This window comes from Jaculus jaculus, unplaced genomic scaffold, assembly GCF_020740685.1.
Source record: "Jaculus jaculus isolate mJacJac1 unplaced genomic scaffold, mJacJac1.mat.Y.cur u25, whole genome shotgun sequence".
Lineage (NCBI taxonomy): Eukaryota > Metazoa > Chordata > Mammalia > Rodentia > Dipodidae > Jaculus > Jaculus jaculus.
The window spans coordinates 357,501-371,374 of NW_025423515.1; the positions used below are offsets into that span (position 1 = coordinate 357,501).

At 46.8% G+C, this 13,874-nt stretch overlaps 1 long non-coding RNA gene across 1 annotated transcript in view; it reads left to right on the forward strand.

The window, feature by feature from the left end:
- LOC123457531 overlaps nt 1-785 on the forward strand; it is a 940-nt gene extending 155 nt beyond the window's left edge. The window contains exons 1-2 of the long non-coding RNA XR_006635029.1: nt 1-63; nt 392-785. The exon at nt 1-63 is cut by the window's left edge and continues 155 nt beyond it. This is a non-coding gene — a long non-coding RNA (uncharacterized LOC123457531). The remainder of the gene's footprint in view (nt 64-391) is intronic.
- Nucleotides 786-13,874: the final 13,089 nt, after the last annotated feature.

Genomic DNA, 13,874 nt, shown 5'->3' on the forward strand with positions numbered 1-13,874 from the left:
TGCGGCTAAACACTCACACCCCATCCGCCTTAACTAACTCTGCCTCTGGAGACTAAAAAAAGCGTGAGCCAAAATCACCATGCCTGGACCTTTACTTTGTTTTTTTTTGTTTTTTTCCTTTTAGATGCCTGCCTCTGAACGTTCGTTCGTTCGTTCGTTCGTTCGTTCGTTCGTTCGTTCGTTCGTTCATTTATTCATTAGAAGTTAGCTTTCCCAGTAAATGCCTTAACCCTAACCCTCCCTAAGCCATCTCTCCATTTTGTATGTATTTCTTCTTAGCTAGCTAGCTACCTCCCTCCCCTCCAAATGTAAGACAGGTGCTTTGGACACGTGTGTACACAAGCTTTGTTTGTGAGCCTCCGTTTGCTTACTCTGTTTCTTTCCTTTGTAGTTCCTGCCTTGCTCTCCCCTTCAACTCATGATGTGGATAATCACTGGAAGAAGGGCCCTGCTTTGGGAGCTGACCATTTCTCACAAGCCAGCGCGGGTCGTTGTGCCTTGGAATGCTTCGCAACCTGACACCGCAGTGCTACGATCCCTCCCCCACCCATGCTGCCCAAGCCTTTGAACAGGCAGAACTGACGGAACAATGGCACACACACACCTGCCACTAGAAACTGCTGCCAGATGAACCTTTCTGACTTAAGTGGCTGGCTGCTGTTTGCTTTGCTTATTTGTTTGGGGATGGGGCGTGAAGACGATTCTAAACCTCCAGGAACTACCTCATGCCACCTGGGCTCTGTACCTCACTGAAATAAACTCATGGCTGTTTTACAAAAGTGGAATTTTGACTGGTCTGCTTTTCTCTGGAGGGAGGGAGGGAGGGAGGGAGGGAGGGAGGGAGGGAGGGAGGGAGGGAGGGAGGGAGGGAGGGAGGGAGGGAGCGAGTACACAGAAGAAGACACATCATCGTGCCAGACTTCACATGCAATTTGATAAAACAATGGGAGGGAGGAGAGGGAGGGAGGGAGGGAGGAGAGAGGTGGTTTGGCTGGCCTGCAGTGGCCAGAGTGGCACAAAACACGTGCCACATCCATCCGTTTACATTTTACTTTTATGAGAGACAGAGAGAGAGAGAGAGAGAGAGAGAGAGAGAGAGAGAGAGAGAGAGAGAGAGGGGGGGGGGGGGGGACACTACTGAAAATGGGTATAGCAGGGCCTACAGGCACTGCAAGTGCACAATTTTATACACGTGGCTGTATGGTGGGTCCCGAGGAATCACCTAGCTTTGCAAGCAAGTACCTTTATCCCCGGAGTCTTCCCTTCAGATTTTTGTTTTGTTTTGGTTCGTTTCGTTTTGATTTGATTTTCTCACTCTAGGCTCAGGCTGAACTGGAATTCACTATGTGGGCGATCTCAAAGTGCTGGGATTAAAAGTTTTTTCTTTTCTTTTTATTTACATGTGTACATACGGGCACCCTAGGATCTCCTGTCCCCAGACACATACACTCACTCACTCCTTTTCCTTTTAAATTTTATTTTTATTTATTTGCGAGAGGGAGGAAGGAAGGGAGACCGGGCACAACAGGGCCTCCAGGCTCTGCAAATGCACTCCAGAAGCATGCGCCATTTTGTGCACGTGGCCATAAGTGGGTACTGGAAATCGAACCTAGCTTTTCACGTCTGATCCTTTCTTTATCCAAGGAGTCCTTTCTCAAGCCTTCCTTCAGTTTTTGGTTTTCTTTTGTCTCTTTTCTTTGCATGTGCATGTCTAGACACTCTAGGATCTCTGGTCTGCAAATGAACCATCTTGTACATACAGGTGGCGGCTGCACCTTTCACCAAGGAGCCATCATCTCTCCAGCCCTCCAGTTTCTTTGAAAGATCAATATGACAGTTTCCACAGTGAAAGATTCTTCATTCAAGAGAACTTGAATATGTGTTACTGGGCCAAAGCTATCGACAGCTGGCTCGGAATCAGCTGTCTCTTCTTTTGGATACTACAAGAAAGCTTTGAGCCTGTTTTTTGTTTGTTTGTTTGTTGGGTTGGCTGGTTTTGTTTTTTTTTTTTTCTAGAAAGGGGTGGGCAGAGATCAAAGAATGCCTGTGAGGAAGAGTTAGATGGCACCCACCCTGATAGTGGATTCCAAGTGACCCTGACCTGGATCAAGACCCTCCCTTCCTCCTTCCTTGGTGGTGGTGGAGGGGGAGGCTGTAACTTGCCTAAGGTAGAGGTTTTTGATATTCAATGATGGTCTCTACTGGACAGATTTCTGCGACAGAATCTTCAAGTATGGTCGCCCCAGTGCTTCTCCATCCATTCTGTCCCATCTCCCCCCCCACCCCAACCTCCCACCCAATTCATCTAACTCCATTTTGGTGCAATTGCACATGTAAACGGTACCGCCATCTTTCCAGCAGGTGGCAGTCACCACCCATCCATTCTTGGGTTTTATGCGTTTCTTTCCTTGTTTTTTTTTTTTTTGAAAATTTTTTTGAGGTAGGGTCTCGCTCTAGCCTAGGCTGACCTGGAATTCACTATGGAGTCTCGGGGTGGCCTCGAACTCTCGGCGATCCTCCTACCTCTGCCTCTCAGGTGCTGGGATTAAAGGCGTGCGCCACCACGCCCGGCTGTGTTTCTTTTTGTACAAGCACCATGTGTTTATTTTTTATTTGTAAATGAAGTGGTGGGTGGGTGGGGAGGAATGGGTACACCTCCAGCTAGCTCAGGATAGCCTCACCCACCTCAAAATTTCTTGTTGGTGTTGTCATCGTTTCCAAGGCCGAATATCGATCTCTCTAGCTTAGGCTGGCCTGGATCCTCCTATGTGCTGGCGTCCCTCTTGAGTGCCGCCATTAAAGGCGCGTGCCACCACACCCAGCTCTGAGCTCTTGGAGTTCCAGACCAGCTTCGGGCTACAGAGTGAGTTTGAAGTGAACAACTGGCAGATAGTTCAAAAAAAGAAAAATCAAACTCACACAACTTTTTAAAATGTTCTTTTTAGAACAAGACAGACCAACTCAAATTCCAAAAGCTCACGTAAGGACGTAGGCGGTTTTGAACCTAGCTTTACAAGCGAGCACCTTTATCATCTACGGAGTCCTTTCTCAAGCCTTCCATCAGTTTTTGTTTGTTTGTATGGTCTCACTCTAGCCCAGGGAATTCTCAGGGTGGGCTCGATTTACTGTGATCCTCCTACCTCTGCCTCCCGAGTGCTGGAATTGAAGGCGTGCGACCACGACCAGCTTGCCTGTCTCTCTTTCTTTCTTTCTTTCTTTGGAAATCCTGTCACATACATTTGTCCATCTTTCTCCTGGTATGCCTATTTCTGACTTTATATGGTGTGTGTGTGTGTGTGTGTGTGTGTGTGTGTGTGTGTGTGTGTCCCCTGCTGGGCAATCGAACCTGGGCCTATAAGCTTTGCAAGCAAGCACCTTTCACCACGCCATCTCTCCAGCTAGCCTTCCTTTTGTTTCTTTGCCTTCTTCTTTTTTATTTACTAGGCACAACAGGACCTCCAGGCACTGCAAATGCACTCCAGATGGCTTTTGGGTTTATTTTCTTTTAAAGCATCTCATTTTACTTATTTCATTTGCTTACTTCTTTGGTGTTTTCAAGGCAGAATATCTATCTGTCTCTCTCTCTCTCTCTCTCTCTCTCTCTCTCTCTCTCTCTCTCCCCCCCTCCCTCCCTCCCTCCCTCCCTCCCTCCCTCCCTCCCTCTAGACCAGGCTAGCCTTGAACTCACAGGGATCCTCTTATGTCCCTCCACCACTCACTCCTGAGTGCTGTGATTAAAGGCCTGTGCCACTACACCAGGCTCTGGGGTCCATTTATTTTTTTAATTATTTATTTTATTGAGAGCGACAGACACAGAGAGAAAGACAGATAGAGGGAGAGAGAGAGAATGGGCGCACCAGGGCTTCCAGCCTCTGCAAACGAACTCCAGATGTGTGCACCCTCTTGTGCATCTGGCTAACGTGGGACCTGGGGAACCGAGCCTCGAACCGGGGTCCTTAGGCTTCACAGGCAAGCGCTTAACCGCTAAGCCATCTCTCCAGCCTGGGGTCCATTTATGATCTCATGAAGTCATTGAGGCTACTGAGTGGCTACATTTCACCACGGAACCATCTCTCAGCCTCCCCCCCCCTTTTCTGTTTTATTTACACGTGCATATATGGGCATCCTAGGCTCTCTTGTCACCAGACACATACATACACTACTTTTTCTTTTAAGTTTTACTTTTATTCATTTATGAGAGAGAGAGAGAGAGAGAGAGAGAGAGAGAGAGAGAGAGAGAGACAGAGAGACAGACAGACAGACAGACAGAGAGAGACAGAGAGAGGGAGAGGATGTATTGTAGGCCCTGCAGGCAGGCACCTTTCACCGCAGAGAAAGTTCCCCAGCCAGCCTTCCTCCTGTTTCTTTCTTTTTTATACTGTCTCTTTTAAATTTTATAGCCGGGCCTCCTCCAGGCACTGCAAGTGCACCATTCTATACACGTGGCTGTACTGTGGGTCCTGGAATCACACCTAGCTTTGCAAGCAAGTACCTTTAATCCTTCAGGTTTTTATTTTGTTTCGTTTCCTTTCGTTTTTCCCATGACGCTCTCACTCTAGGCTCAGGCTGACCTGGAATTCACTATGTAGTCTCAGGGTGGCCTTGAACTCACGATGGGTGATCCTCCTACCTCGACCTCCGAAGTGCTGGGATTAAGATTTTTCTTCCTTTTTAAAAAAATTATTTACATGTGCACATGGGCACCCTAGGATCTCCTGCTGTCCCCAGACAAATACACTACTTTTGTTTTTACTTATTTGCGAGAGGAAGGGAGAAAGAGCCACAATGCGGGCGGGGGGGGGGGGGGGGGGGCTCCAGGCGCTGCAAATGCACTCCAGAAGCATGTGCCATTTGGTAAGTGGGTTACTGGAAATCTAACCTAGCTTTTCACGTCTGATCCTTTATCCACGGAGTCCTCCTTTTTCAAGGCTTCCTTCCTGGTTTTTTTTTTTGTTTGTTTGTTGTATTTACATGTGCATGTATAGTCACCCTAGGATCTCTTGTCACCAGACACATACACTACTTTTTCTTTTTCATTTTCTTATTTATGAGAGAGAGGCGGAGGGAAGGGAGGGAGTAGGTACTGCAAATTCACCATTGTGTACACGTGGCTGCACCTTTCACCAAAGAGCCATCTCTCCAGCCCTCTGGTTTCTTATAAAGGTCAATATTACTGTTTCCACAATGAAAGATACTTCGTTCAAGAGAACTTGAATATGTGTTACTGGGTCAAAGTTACCCACAGCTGGCTCGGAATCAGCTGTCTCTTCTTTTGCATACCAGAAAGTTTTTTGAGACTTTTTTTTTTTTTTTTTTTTTGGAGGAGGGAGGTGGTGGGGGAAGAGGTCAAAGAATGCCCATGAGGAGTTAGATGGCACCCGCCCTGGATAGTGGATAGGGCTTCATTTATTATCTCATGTAGTCATTGAAGCTACTGAGGGGCTACTATTCACCACGGAGCCATCTCTCAGCCTTCGTCCTCCCTCCCCTTTCCTTTTTTATTTACAAGTGAGTGCATGTATGGGCACCCTAGGGTCTCTTGTCACCAGACACATACACTACTTTTTCTTTTAAGGTTTATTTTTATTCATTTATGAGAGAGAGAAAATGTATGTAAGTCCTGGGGAATCGAACCTACTTTTGCAGGCAAGCACCTTTCATCACAGAGCAAGTTCCCCAGCCAGCCTTCCTCCTGTTTTTTTTCCCTTTTTCTTTTCTTTTTTTATAGTGTTTCGTTTACATTTTACTTTTATGAGAGAGAGAGAGAGAGAGAGAGAGAGAGAGAGAGAGAGAGAGAGAGAGAGAGAGGACTACAGAGAATGGGTATAGCAAGGCCTACAGGCACTGCAAGTGCACAATTTTATACACGTGGCTGTTTAGTGGGTCCTGGGGAATCACACCTAGCTTTGCAAGCAAGTACCTTTATCCACGGAGTCTTCCCTTCAGATTTTTGTTTTGTTTTGGTTTGTTTCGTTTTGATTTGATTTTCCAGTTACGCTCTCACTCTAGGCTCAGGCTGAACTGGAATTCACTATGTAGTCTCAGGGTGGCCTTGAACTCACGATGGGCGATCTTTCTACCTCTACCTCCGAAGTGCTGGGATTAAGATTATTCTTCCTTTAAAAAAAAAAAAATTACCTGTGCACATACGGGCACCCTAGGGTCTCCTGTCCCCAGAGACATACACTACTTTTGCTTTTAAATTTTGTTTTTATTTATATTTATTTGCGAGAGGAAGGGAGAACGGGCACAATGGGGCCTCCGTTTATCCAAGCAGTCCTTTCTCAAGCCTTCCTTCAGATTTTTTTTTTTTGGGGGGGGGGGGTTTGTTTTCTTTTTCTTTTTTATTTGCATGTGCATGTATAGACACTCTAGTATCTCTTGTCTGCAAATTCACCATTTTGTACACGTGGCTGCACCTTTCACCAAGGAGCCATCATCTCCCCAGCCCTCGGGTTTCTTATAAAGGTCAATATTACTGTTTTCACCATGAAAGATTCTTCGTTCAAGAGAACTCGAACATGTGTTACTGGGTCAAAGTTACCCACAGCTGGCTCGGAATCAGCTGTCTCTTCTTTTGGATACAAGAATGCTTTGAGCCTGTTTTTTGTGTTTTTTTTTTTTTTTTTTTCCTAGAAAGGAGGGAGGTGGGGAGGAGGTGGGCACAGAGGTCAAAGAATGCCTGTGAGGAGTTAGATGGCACCCACCCTGATAGTGGATTCCAAGTGAGCCTGACCTGGAGCAACACCCTCCCTCCCTCTTTCCCTGGGGGAAGGGGAGTGTAACTTGCCTAAGGTAGGGGCTTTTCAATGATGGTCAATACTGGACAGATTTCTGCGACCGAGTCTTCAAGTACGGTCGCCCTAGTGCTCCTCCATCCATTATGTCCCATCTCCCCCCAACCTCGGTCCCAATCCATCTGACTCCATTCCACGTGTTTCTTTACTTTTGACTGGCCTTTTGGGTTTCTTTTTCTTTTAAAGCATGTAAACGGTACCACCATGTTATTTCCAGCAGGTGGCAGTCACCACCCATCCGTGAGGCTCAGACTTCTAGGGTTTTGTGTGTGTGTGTGTGTGTGTGTGTGTGTGTGTGTGTGTGTCTTTGTTTTTGTACATGCACCATGTTTGTTTGTTTTTTTAATTTGGAAATGAGGTGGTGGGTGGACGTGGAGGAATGGGTACACCTCCCTCTAGCTCAGGGTAGATAACTCAAAATTTCTTGTGGCTGCTGTCGTCGCTTCTAAGGCAGAAAAATCTATCTTTTCCTTTTTCTATCGCTCTAGCCTAGGCTGGCCTGGAACTCACAGGGATCCTCCTACCTATGTCCCTACACCCCTCTTGAGTGCTGCCATTAAAGGCACGTGCCACCACACCCAGCTCTGAGCTCTTGGAGTTCCAGACCAGCTTCAGGGCTACAGAGTGAGTTTGAAACAAACAAAAACCGGCAGACAGTTCAAACAGAGAAAAATAAAACTCACAAAACCTTAAATATATTCTTTTTAGAACAAGACAGACCAACTCAAAATCCAAAAGCTCATGTATGGAGGGAGGCGGTTATGAACCTAGCTTTTCAAGCAAGCACCTTTATCATCTACGGAGCCTTCTTTCAGGTTTTTGTTTGTTTGTAGTGTCTCACTCTAGCCCAGGGTGACCTTGAATTTACGGTGATCCTCCTACCTCTGCCTCCCGAGTGCTGGGATTATTAAAGTCGTGCACTACCACGCCCGGCTCCTTTTCTTTTTCTTTACGTGTGCATGTATGGGCACCCTAGGGTCTCTTGTCACCAGACATATACACTCTACGTTTTCTTTTAAGGAGAGAGAGAGAGAGAGAGAGAGAGAGAGAGAGAGAGAGAGAGAGAGAGAGAGAGGGGGGGGGGGAGAATGAATGAGCACAAGGCCTCCAGGCACTGCAAATTCACTCCAGATGATTGATTTGCCATTTTGTGCAATGGGTACAGGGGAATGGAACCTAGCTAACATCAACAACAACAAAAACAAACAAACAAAAACCTATGAAGCCTGCAGACAGTTCAAGGAGAGAAAAATAAAACTCACAAAACCTTAAAATATATTCTTTTTAGAACAAGACAGGCCAACTCAAAATCCAAAAGCTCATGTACGGAGGGAGGTGGTTTTGAACCTAGCTATTCAGGCAAGCACCTTTGTCATCTACGGAGCCGTCTTTCGGTTTTTTCTTTGTTTGTAGGGTCTCACTGTAGCCCAGGGTGACCTGGAATTCATTCTGCATTCTCAGGGTGGCCTGGAATTTACAGTGATCCTCCTACCTATGCCTCCCAAGTGCTGGGATGATTAAGGGCGTGCACCACCACACCCGGCTCCAGCCTTTTCTCCAGCCTTCCTCCTCCACACACACACCACCCTTTTCTCTTTATAATTTACATGTGCATGTAGGGGCACCCTTGTGCTCTTTGTGTAGTCTTGGGATGGCCTCGAACTCAGTACAATCCTCTGGGCTCCCAAATTCTGGGATTAAAGGCTTGCACCACCACTCCCCACTCCTTTTTTTTTTTTTTTTTTTTTTTTTTGTAAATTTTGTGAATGCAGGAGCAACTTAGGATCATTTCTTGCCAGACACAAACACCACGGAGCCATCTCTCCAGCCCTCCTGTTTCTTATAAAGGTCAATATGACTGTTTCCACAGTGAAAGATTCGTCATTCAAGAGAACCTGAATGTGTGTTCCTGGGCCAAAGTTACTCACAGCTGGCCCAGAATCAGCTGTCTCTCATTCTTTGGGATGCCAGAAAGAGCTTTCACGCTTCTTTTTCTTAGTTGCACGTTTTTGTTTTTTCGTGTCTCACTTTAACACTTTTGAAAGTTGGTAGGGAGGTGGGGAGGGAGGGAGGGAGGGAGAGAGAGAGAGAGGGAGGGAGAGAGAGAGAGAGAGAGAGAGAGAGAGAGAGAGAGAGAGAGAGACAGACAGACAGAGACAGAGAGACAGAGCATGCACCAGGGCCTGTTGCTGCTGCAAAGTACAGTAACAGACACCTCTTGGTGCTTCCTGCCAAAGTACTCCCGGATTAGAAAATGTTAGTAGTCTGAAACCAAACATCCTTCCGTTACATGATGAATTTTGCAAGCCACACAGACTAGAGTAAATAGCACTAGAGTTGACTGATCTCAGTCACTGTTGCTTCAAGGATGACAGGGGAGAATGAAGGGCAACATTTGAATCTTTCGGGAGGAGTTGGACTAGTGAAAAGGAAAGGAGGAGCCTCAGTAAGCCTAACTCTTAACTTTTCCATGATTGTTTTTGGGCCATTACCATAGGAATCTGAAAATTGTGATTCAAGTTAAACTGGGAATTTTCCAAAAAAATATTTCTCAAACTTTAATACCAGCACTCACTCGAGAGCCTGAAGTAGGTAGGAAGATTGCTGTGAGTTTAAGACCAGTCTGGGGCCTACAGAGTGAGTTCCAGCCTGGGTAGAGTGAGACAAAGGGGGGGGGGGGGAGAAGACACTTGTAAGGGTTGGGGAAATGTTCATCTTGCCTGCTTGCAAAGGTTCACACCTATTCCCTCCCTCTCTCTCTCTCTCTCTCTCTCTCTCTCTCTCTCTCCTCCCTCTCCCTCTCCCTCTCCCTCTCCCTCTCCCTCTCCCTCTCCCTCTCCCTCTCCCTCTCCCTCTCCCTCCCCCCCCTTGCAAATAACAGTAAGAATAAAAGCCGAGCATGGTGAAACATGCCTTTAATTTGGGCATGTTCTCTCTCAGCCTCTGTCCATATATATCTTTCCGTCAAATAAGCAAAGAAAAACAAAAACCTGTAAATAAATATAAAATTCAGAAAAAAAAACAAACAAAAAAAACTGGGCTGACGGCTCATTGGTAAAGACGCTAACATAAAAAGCCTGCTCACCTCCAGGTGCAATCAATTCCCAAGCCACCCATGTGCAGCCAAGTGCAGGAGGTGGCCATGCATCTGGATTTCATTTGCAGCACTGTTCGTTCACCCTCTTCTCTCCAACAAATAACAATAATGTAATAGTAAATAGAAACTTTAAAATTGGTCCCTTTCTTTTTCTTTTCTTTTCTTCTCTATCTATCATTCTTTTTTTTTCCTGAGGTAGGGTTTCACTCTAGTCCAGAGTCTCCGGGTGGCCTCGAACTCACAGCGATCCTCCTACCTCTGCTTCCCGAGTGCTAGGATTAAAGGCGTGCTCCACCACGTCCGGCTCCAGTTTTATTTTATTTTTACTGAATTGTCTGCTTGGTTTTCTGTAGCAGAATCCCGGACCGTGGTGATCGATCTTAGAAAAGCAATCAATGATGCATGTAACCAGTGAAAAGTAATTTAGCTGGGCGTGAATTCCAGGTCAGCCTGGGGCTAGAGTGAGGGAGACCCTACCTCCAAAAACCAAAAATAAATAATAATAATGATGATGATGATGATGATGATGATGATGATGATGAAAGCAAAAGAAAATTAATTAATTAAGTTAAATAAAACTGGGCTGGGGAGATCACTCAGTGGATAAACTGCTTGCAACTAACTCTGAGAACTTGAGTTCAGATCCCTGCCCCCCCCCCATAAAAAAAATCTTGTGTGAAGATTGCTTGCAGCTGACAATGATTTATTTCCTTATGCGTATGTGGTATAGACTCGATGATGATGATGATGATGATGATGTTGTTACTGGGTGTTGAGCCCAGGGCCCATGGGCACCACCACCACCCTCAGTTCACGTGAAAAGTTACAAAAAGAGAGAGCCCTAACCTACCCAGTGATCCGTTAACATCACAGGCCCACCCTGCCTGCCGCCATTTGTTTTGATTCTTTAATTAAAACCTTACCGTCACTTGTTTTAAGCACAAAAGTTAACAGATTGCACGTCAGTTTTTCAAGAAAAGCGGGAGGGAGAGGCAAAGAAAAGTCAACAAAGAAAACACAGGTCTATCTATGGGGCTAGGGGTGAGGGGCAGGCTCTTGAATGCATTTTTCCAGCAAGGACCTTTAAATAAATGCTGAGCCCTCTCTCCAGCCAATGAATGCATTTTTTTCGTAGTGGCTGGCTATCTTTTGCAACCTTTGCAATATGAGTATATAGTCTGGTGAGCGGACTGGCTACTCCTCATTTTGTCTGGCTCCATCGAAACATGTGGAGAATAGCCGTGTGAGTCTGGATGGGACAGAAAGGCACAAGAGAGATTGATGTGCGTGTGTGTGTGTGTGTGTGTGTGTGTGTGTGTGTGTATGTGTGTGTGTGCCAGCCAGCCAGCCTGCCTGCCTGCCTGCCTGCCTGCCTGCCGCCGCCGCCGCCGCCGCCGCCGCCGCCGCCGCGGCGACAATGGCAGCCTGCCCTGGGATGGGGGGTTGGGCTCCCGCTGAGGCCCTGCTGGTGAAGAAAGACATCACGTGGCACTTTTTGTTTAGGCCGCCCTCCCCGCTGCGCCCCACCCACCCCCTCCAGCAATGGCAGCAGCCGGCAGATCAGGCCTTGACTTCCGCTTTTATTTGGGGGGAGGGGAAGGGAAGAAGATAAACACATTCTTGTGATGTGTGTTAGCCAAAGGCGATTTGGCGATTTAGGAATACTAGCAGGACCCTGTGCTTTCCTCGGTCCCGGGGTGCCATCTAGAGGTTGCTGTTTGAAACGTGAGACCGTGAAAGTTGGGAAAACAGGCCCTCGCCCACACCAGCCACACTCATGCAGAGCTCACAGATTGGCCTGGAACTCACGGATATCCTCCTCCGTCAGCCTCTCGAGTGTTGATCTTTCTCTAGATTACTATATGTCCTGTTTTTAAAAAAATATATATATTTTTCTCAATGGTCAGCAAAGATATCTTGTAGGCTTTTGAATTCTTGCACCGTCCTCACACTCCCTTCTGGTCTTACCAAAAGTTTTCTTTGTTAATTTGACTCTTCCTGTTAATTTCTTATCTATCATATCATTTATAGTTTTTTTTTTTTTTTTTTTTGATTTTCAAGGTAGGGTCTCACTGTAGCCTAGGCTGACCTTGAATTCACTATGGAGTCTCAGGGTGGCCTCCAACTCATGGAGATCCTCCTACCTCTGCCTCTTGAGTACTGGGATTAAAGGTGTGCACCACCATGCCCAGCTATTTGTAGTTACTTATTTAAAGAGATAGTGAAATGGGGAGGGGGAGAGAGAATGAATGAATATGGATGAGTGGTGGAATATGGATGAGTGCTGGGCCTTCCGCTACTTCTACTGTAAACTCCAGTCTCACGTTTCAATGATGTTAGGGATGCCATGTGGGGCTCACGCACGTACGTGTGTGTGTGTGTGTGTGTGTGTGTGTGTGTGTCCATGGATGTGAAGGTTCATGTTTGTCATCTATCATCAGACAGTCCTGGCATGTTTCTCACACGTGTGGAGACACTTCCATTACATACAATTTCTCTGGTATCAGTCAGTCACCCTACTCCGGCTACTTAATGTGTTAAAGGACTGATAGATATCCAGGCATGACTTTAGTCCTTGGCTTTTTATTTTTAGGAGAGGGAGAGAAGGAGGGAGGGAGGGAGAGAGAGTCCCACTCATTATGTAGCCCAGGTCAGCCTAGAGGTAAACTTCCTAAGTCACAGATCAGGCTGGTGGTCATGAGCATGTGGCGGCTGCCCAGGTTCTATTTATTTACTTACTTACTTATTAAGACAAAAAGTATTAGTTACGGCCATACCCAGTATGTAAACAGCACATGTTGGTGCCATTCTTACCCTCATCCTTGCCCCGTGGGGATTGTGGATAGCGCATTATGGGAGTAGCCTTCAGTTATGGGAAGAATGCCCAGGTTCTTGGCCTTGTTGTATCGTTTATATTTCTGGGAGTTGCCACTAAAGTAAGTCTTTTTCTTTTATCGGAAGAGTGTAAGGGACTGACTAGGTTTCTGTTCTGTCAGGCTGGGTGGGAGTTGGGGCAAGGAAGGACCACCTTCCTTCTTCCACCCACCTCACAGCCCAGGTACCTGGTGGCCAGCTTCATTCCCTGAGCTCTAGCTCTCCACTCTCCTTCCAAGCGGGCTGTGTGACTCGTGCGGCCTAGGGAGGGCCTGACTATTTTGGTTGCCAATCTTGAGAGAGCCTCTTCCTCCTGTACCTCCGCATGTGTGCCACCGCCGCCACCCATTCTTCCCTGGGATAGATACAACCGAATCTTGTACATATTCCCATCTCCGTCACTGCCGCTGCCACCAGGGCAGCTGCCCCTTCTTCCCATTCTTCACCGCGAGAGGGGAGGTTGGCTGGGGTACATGCCAGCCTCTCCACGTGTCTCTTACATAGTATCGGTTGTGAAGGTGGAGACGGCCGGTATCAGAGATGATTTTTGTCCAGCCAGGACTCCCCTGAAACCGCGAAGAAGAAGAAGAAGAAGGAGGAGGAGGAGGAGGAGGAGGAGGAGGAGGAGGAGGAGGAGGAGGAGGAGGAGAAGGAGAAGGAGAAGGAGAAGAAGTAGTAGTAGTAAAAGAAGCGGGGGGGGGGGGGTATGTGTACACAGATGTCTTGTAGGATTTTTCTCGGGGGCGAATGAATGCTAGGGTCTCCTGCCACTGCAAACAGAACTAACACCAGACACATGCGCCCCTTTGTGTACCTGGCTTTTACATGGTTAGTGGGGAGTTGAACCCCACCTTTCAGTAACCACTGAAGCAACCATCTGTATCGCCCCAGCCCATTCTTTCTTCTTCTTCTTTTTCTCCTTCTTCTTTACCTCTTTCCTTCTTCCTTTAACTGCTGCTGTGATTCTTCTAGTTGCCCTGTAGGTTTTTCTAAGTAAAAATGAAACAGACATTGCATAAAACTGGGGGCTTGCTTGTGGTGATGGACGTGGCACGTTTCTTCTGTCTCTCCTATGGATTTTTATGTGAACACACACTCTTAAAGAA